This window comes from Penaeus chinensis, chromosome 36, assembly GCF_019202785.1.
Source record: "Penaeus chinensis breed Huanghai No. 1 chromosome 36, ASM1920278v2, whole genome shotgun sequence".
NCBI lineage: Eukaryota > Metazoa > Arthropoda > Malacostraca > Decapoda > Penaeidae > Penaeus > Penaeus chinensis.
This window is the reverse complement of record NC_061854.1, coordinates 14,965,407-14,973,204: the sequence shown is the minus strand read 5'-3', so window position 1 is coordinate 14,973,204 and position 7,798 is coordinate 14,965,407.

The following is a 7,798-nucleotide window of genomic DNA, read 5'->3' as shown; positions in this document are numbered from 1 at the left end:
AGACAGATTCACAACTTACACAAAACCATAAAACAAACAAAGGCACTCATACAACTGCGAATTCAAATTGCAAATCCATTTCCGACTCTAGTCGTCTACGTATATATATGTGTGTGTGTGTGTGTGTGTGTGTGTGTGTGTGTGTGTGTGTGTGTGTGTGTATGTATGTGTATGTATATATACATATATATATATATATATATATATATATATATATATATATATATATGATATATATACATATTTTCATATATGATATATTCACAAACATACCAATATTCATCTATTCAATCTAGCATTTAATAAGTCCAGGTACCCTAATTAATAACCAAGTCCTTATTTATCACGACCTACAACAGCTGACGTCATGCCCTTAGAAGACCTTATTAGCTTTCACTAATTATTGCCGTGACGTCATCCGGCGGAGAGCGAGTCCATTTTAGGAAAAAATATATTAGCGATTCTTTTATTTTGCGTCACGAAATGGGGCTTTGTGATTTCAGACATTTTTTTATTGCCTCATTATTGTTTTTATTCTTTAACTGTCATTTTATTTTTGGAATTATATCAGGATTATAGTCGTATTGTTGCCGTCATTATTGTTTTCTTCTGATTATCACATCTACTACGATTACCATTATTCTGATTATCTTATGACAGAGTTATTATTGTTACTATTATCATCATCCTCATTATTATTACTTTACTTAAAAGCGTTATCGTTATCAATGCTATTATCATTATTATTGTTATTGTTGCTGATGTTGTTATTATCATTATTATTATTATTACTATTATTATTATTATTATTATTATCATCGTTGTTATAATTATTATTTTACTATAACCATCATCATTATTATTATTTTCATCATTATCATTGTTGTGATTATTATTATCATTACCATTATTACTATCACCATCATTGTTATCATTATCATTATCATTATCATCATCATCATCATCATCATTATTAGCAATGTGAGGGTGAGGGAGAGAGAGAGAGAGAGAGAGAGAGAGAGAGACCGAAAGAGACAGTGACAGAGACAGAGAAAGGATACGAACAACAATGAAAGAGAAAGAGAAAAGAAAAAAAAAACGAAAACCAAACAGACAATAAAGAACAAAAACACAACATACTACCATAACAAGTAAAACAAGTAAGACAATTACACTAAAAAAAAAATAGATAAGAAACAGCGGGGAAAAAGGACAATCCTGGCCGGCTGAAACGAAGCCACTCAATTAATCGTGGCAAAAGATTTTAATTCTTGGAAGTAATTACGCACAAGAATCTTGGAGTCGCAGATGGGATGCACTTGATCTTTTAGACGATTTTAATTAGGGTTTCAATTTTTTTTCATTATCTGGCTATTCTGAATCTCCCTCTGACTCGCTCTTTTCTCTTTCTGTCTGCTAGGTTCTGAATATATGTGTGTATATATATAGATAGATAGATAGATAGATAGATGTGTGTGTGTGTGTGTGTGTGTGTGTGTGTGTGTGTGTGTGTGTGTGTGTGTGTGTGTGTGTGTGTGTGTGTGTGTTTCTTTCTTTATATCTATCTATCTGTCTGTCTTTTCCCCTTTCTTCGTTTTTCAATCTCGCTCTGTGCTTACGTGCTTACCTATCTATCGGCCTGTTTATTTATCCATCTGTATATCCATCTACCTATATATTCTATTTATTAGTCCATCTATCCTGTCTATCTATCGATCGACCTTTCTGTCTATGAATCTATCTCTCTATCTGTCTATCCATCTACCCATCAAATTGTTTATCTATCTGTCCATCCATCTATCCCTTTACTTATCTCTCTATCTCTGTCTCTCTCTTTCTCTCTTTCTCTATCCACCCCATGCGCGCCCCTCTTTTATGTTTCTTCTTCATTTGCTTCCCATTCCTTTTTATAACTCTCCACCGTTTCTCTGATTCCTGTTTCATTTTCCACTTGCATTATCTCTCTTCCCCTTTTATTCCAAATCTATTGGCTTTTACTTTTACTGGGAAATATTTACATCTATTCTTCTTTAATGTTATACGAAACGAACGAGAGTAGTCAGATAGACGAAGAGATGGAAATGTAGACATATACACAGAGAAAGAGAAAGATGAACAGATAGACAGAGGGAGGGAAAGATGAACAGATAGACAGTGGGAGGGATAGATGAACAGATAGACAGAGAGAGGGAGAGATGAACAGATAGACAGAGGGAAGGAGAGATGAACAGATAGACAGAGAGAGGGAGAGATGAACAGATAGACAGAGAGAGGGAGAGATGAACAGATAGACAGAGAGATAAAAGTTAGACAGATAGAGTGAAAGGCAGATAGATAACAGCTGCCCCCCCCCCCCCCGCCCCTCCTTCCATATCCCTCCTCTAGAGTTTTCTTTAATCTACCCTTCGAAGACTCTAGTTAATCCAATTGAGATTTCTTCAAGTATCCTTCAATCAAATCAAATTTTTTTTTTCACCAGGGATACACCGCAACGCAAACTGTTTCGTCGAATCTCCCCTCGTGGTAATTAAGAGGACTATATATGCCGCAAGTGTGAACTGTACTTAAGCAAGGGCGAGCGTGACGTGGGATTGTTTCATTCTACGCCTTGGAAGGGACATAAGACGTGGGAATGTTGCCCGATGCCCTCCTTTGCCCTTTGCGTGGGTGATTTTAAGCCTGGCAAATGGTGAAGCTTCTTTAAGATAGCTGTAAGATGTAAGTACACACAAAAAAAACATTATTTATTCGTTTGATATGCCTGATATTTTGCACATTGTGATTAACCCCAAGCGTTTATTTAAGAACTTGCTGCGTGATTTCAAAATGACCATTTTTTAACGCCCTACCGCCTCCGTATCCAAGATAACCCCCCCCCCCCTCCCATTAATGGCCACTTCCCGGAAGAGGAGGTCCCAAGGTCCTCAAGTCCTCGGGTCCTCAGCGCCAACCACAAAAATAGAGGCAGTGAGGCGTAGATAACTCTCCTCAAGACCTTTTGTTAAACGCCGAAGGTCGTAGGATCGCTTGGCTAGAGGGAGGGGTGGCTGATGGCAGCGTGGGTGTGGAAGGGGGGGGAGCGGTGTTGTGTGTGTGTGTGTGTGTGTGTGTGTGTGTGTTTGTGTGTTTATGTATGTATGTGTGTGTGTGTGTTTATGTCTGTGTGTCTGTGTGTTAAGGAAAAGAGGAGTAGGAGTAGGAAGAAAAGAAGGAGAAAAAGAAGCTGGAGGTAGAGGATGACGAGGAGAAAAAAATATATACAATATCCATATAATATATTCATAACTTTTCTCTAAAACTCTTCACTGACAAAGTACTAAAAATGTCAATGTGTTATTCATGACACGTGTTCTCACTCTCTAGGCCCCGTCGATTATACATGTCGATGTTCTGCGCCATGAACATCAATCACCTTGAATTATGAAAGGTGCATAATGATTAATTGACGAACAGGGAGAGAGGGGAATGTAGACAGATAGCGAGGGGGATGGAAGAGGGAAATATAAGTAGATGGAATGATAGATATACAAAGGGAGAGAGAGAGGTAGGTGAAAGGATACATACAGAGAGATAAAAAAGGGAGAGAGATTAATATAAAAATTACAAAATGGGTGAAGAGATGGGGTGTGGATAAGAACCGGCTGAAGATAGACTGAGAAGGTAAGAGAGGAGAAGGTAGGTAGGTAGATAGATAGATAGACAGACAGACAGAGAGAGGGGGGTACAGAAAGAGAGAGAGCATGAATGTTGAACCAGCTTTCAACACTGGGCTTTTCTACTGTCCTCTTTTTTGCAACTTTTTTTCCATATTTTCCTCCTATTTTCTTCTACACTCTCCTTTACCCTCGCACCTCTCTTCCCTCCCGCTCAATACTCCATTCTCCTTCCTGTCTTCCACCAACTCCTTCGTTCATCCCTTTTACCCGTTCTTCTTCTCTCTTATCGTCCTTTTTCTTATTCTATTTCCGTCCTCTCCCCCCCCCCCCCTCTTCTCCTTGCATTTTCTCATATCCTTTCTGCTCCTTTCCACTCCCCCTTTCCTCTTCCCCATCTCTCTCATCCTTTCTTCCTCCCATCCTTCCCAACCCTTCCTTTCCATCCCCCATCTTCGTCTTTCCCTATCCCTTTACTTATTTCCCTTTCCCTTAACCTTCATTTCCTTTCTCCTCCATCCCTCCCGTTCTCTCCTCCTCACCTCTTCCGCTTTACTCCATCCTCCCTTCTCTCCTGCATTCCCTCACTTCCCTTCCTACCCTTTCTCACCAATCCACGCCCCATCCCCACCCTCTCCCGCTTACCGTCCCTCCCCCTTCCCCACCAACCCCCTTTTCCCCCATCAACCCTACCCCTACCCAACGCCCCTCCCCAATTACCTCTTCCTTTGAAGGCATTTCTACCAAATTTTTTATTACAGGTTCGTGGGTGTCACAGTCATTGTCTCCCGCTGGTGTTTCGAGTGACGTAACCCCCCCCCCCCCCCCACTGAATAGAGAGGTTGAGGAAAGACAGGCGCGATGGAGGAGGGATATTGGGAGAGGAGGAGAAGCGGGAAGGATGGAGAGAAATGAGAGAACGGGAGAAAAGGTGGAAAGGTAGAGGAAATGGCATAAAGGGAAAGGATGAGAGGAAGAGAGAAAGAAATAATAGGAGAGAAAAAGAGAATGAGGGAAGAAAGGACGGGTAGAAAATAATTGGGGAATAAACAGAAGGGACAAGAGTAATGGAGGAGAAGGAAGAGGAGAAGGATCAGAAGAGTTCCTTATGGTAGGAAAGGAAGTGAGATACAGAGAATAAAAAATAAGGAGGGTGAAGATAAGAGGCCAAGATAAGTGGACGATAAGGAGATAGAAAAGAGTAAAGGGAATTGTGTACGGGGACTTTGTGAAAGGGAGGAGAAAGGGTACAGACATAAGTTAAAAGAATATTGAAAGAGGTTTGGAGATTACATGAAAAGAAAACGGGGGGGAGGGTAAGAAGATAAAAAGAAAAGAAAGAAGAGATAAACCAACTACATGGAATAAAACAGGAAGAGATATGAAAATACGAAAACTGCATGAAAGAAAAATTACAAAGATTACATAAAACAGAGGAAGATCATTACGGAGATTGGATAAAAATGAAAGAGAGATAAAGAAGCTAACAGAAAAGGAATCCTGTAGACAGAATAACGACACGACAGAGAAGAACATGGAAACTGAATTCTGTGCTAAAAGAGAGAAAACAAGCACACGCGAACAAACAATTATAATTCCAAATTTTATAACTCGTGAATTGATAAAGGCAGAGGCAACAGAGAGACAGAGAAAAATAATCAAAGAGCGAATTGAAAGCAAATAAAAAAATATCATACACACGTACGAGAAACTTAAATTACACGCATTGTTATCTCTGACGGAGGAAGAAAGTAGAAAAAAGAGGAATAAAAGGAGAGAAGGAAAGAGAGTGAATCAAGCCATATCGGAATATTTGTGAAAAGAACCACAACAGAATTCTGCTTACGCCTTTGTGCTCGGGAATCGGCAGCGGCACGGTATTGAGACAGACAAACACAAACTACGAGCTAAGCGGCGTTGTCACTCGTTAAAAGTTGACGGTGCAAATTGTTTGTTCCTTGTTTTCTGGACAATAGAACCGCCTCTCAGTGGCAGATATTTGGCCTCGTCTATCTCTTTCACACTTTCTCTCTCCCACTCTCTTTCTCTTCCCTTTCTCCCTCTCTTGCTCTTCTCTCTCTCTCTCTCTCTCTGTTTTCTCTTTCATTTCTCCTTCTTCTTTGTTTTCTTAGGTTTCTCTCACTTCTCTCTCGCTCTTTTCTTTTCTTTTCTTTTTTCTTTCTCTCTTACTTCTTTGTCTTTCTTTCTTTCTTTTAATTTCTTTTTATCTTCCTTCTCCCCCTCCCTCCATCTTCCCTTTGTCCCTTCTCTCTCTCTCTCTCTCTCTCTCTCTCTCTCTCTCTCTCTCTCTCTCTCTCTCTCTCTCTCTCTCTCTCTCTCTCTCTCTCTCTCTCTCTCTCTCTCTCTCTCTCTCTCTCTTTCTCTTTCTTCCATCCCCTTCTCTCTTTCACACAAACACATGCAACACGCCTATCAACATTCAAACAAACAAACAAACGGACCTCAAAACTCCCCATCATAATGACCACCAGATAAAAAACAAAATCGCAATCAGTCTCGAGAAACGAACGAGGGGATGAGACGCGCGGTTTCAAGACACTTAATTAATCTCATTCATAAAAAAAAAGTTCAGACTCTGAGATAATTACGTGAAGGCTTTCCAAAGACACGAATGAAATGCTCTTGATCTGCCTGGGATTATGACTGATCTCATTTATTCGTACCAGTCCTTTAATCTGTGTCTGTCTGTCTGTCTGTCTGTCTGTCTGTCTGTCTGTCTGTCTGTCTCTCTTCGTTTTAATTGTCTCCTTGCTTTATTTGGCTATTTCTGTCTCTCCTTCTTTATATCTAGGGATGGTAAGACTATAAAATACTGTAAGATGAACCTTTTGTTTGTAATGTTGTTTTTTCTACCATGTGTTTATGTTTATTGATATTTCTATCTATCGATTTATTCATCTATACATGTATCTATCCGTCTGTTTATCTACGTACCTATGTCTATGCCATTCTCTCTCTCTCTCTCTCTCTCTCTCTTCTCTCTCTCTCTCTCTCTCTCTCTCTCTCTCTCTCTCTCTCTCTCTCTCTCTCTCTCTCTCTCTCTCTCTCTCTCTCTCTCTCTCTCTCTCTCTCTGACCCTCAGGCGTGGTGTGCCTCTGGCCCTCCAGCAATTTATCACCTCCTCCCAGGTGTCAGCATGGCTAGTGTTGTCATATCGGGGTCCCCCCTTTCCGACGTAGAACTGGAAGATAAAAGTTTTACCCAGACAAAGGGAAAGAAGTGAAGGAAGTGTAGATAGGAGTGACAATGAGAATGGATGCGAGCGGGAGAAGAGGAAGAAGAACGAAGAGGGAACCGAAGCAGGAAATCAGCATGTTGCCGATGTGAATGGCAGGAAACGATTGCTATTCCCACAGGACTGCGCCATGCGTTTCCTGGAAAATTAAGGTGGGCCATGGAGCTGGGTCGGGACCACCGTGATTTCGAGCCACTTATGAAGGGAGGCAGAGGGAGGCCTATCTCACGGTACGGGCATGCGACGACCCAGGGATACAAGGGGAGAGTGATGACTACCCCAAAGGCTGGGGAAAAACTCACTAAAGTGATAATTTTCCGATACCCGACCATGCTGGACCCAGACTTTCTGTTGGATGACGGAATTGTGTGGGTGAAGAGACACACGTCCAAGGGCGAGGAGCGGAGTCACCATGTTGCCCTCCCGAAAGGGGAAGTGCCAGAGAGCGTATTCATCTCTGGAGCGGGGGTACAAGAGGGTGGCCAGTCATGTACCTCAAGTGTTGCCGATGGGGTCACAAGTCTTGGATGCTCGATGCAGGTTCTGCGGTAGAAAGCATGACTCCAGGATCTGCCGAGCCAGAAATGAAAAGGGGAAAAGGGTTAAGCCTTGCTACTGTAACTGCGGAGGCTCCCACAATGCCGAGTCTCTGGCATGCAGGGCAAGGCCACAATCAAAGCTTATTTCGGCGGTTCCCCAGCAAGAAATCGCGGGAAAAGAAATAAGCACCTCGCAGGCAGGGGTGAAAAGGGAGGGCACAACTACAATCCCCAACGCCTGGCTGCAGGACCACCGTGCGTGGCGCCGTCGGCAAAGGGAAACGATCAACCTCAGGACGACCGACAGGTGCAGCACGTGAAGAAAGTGTCCCGGAGTAGTGATGCGGATT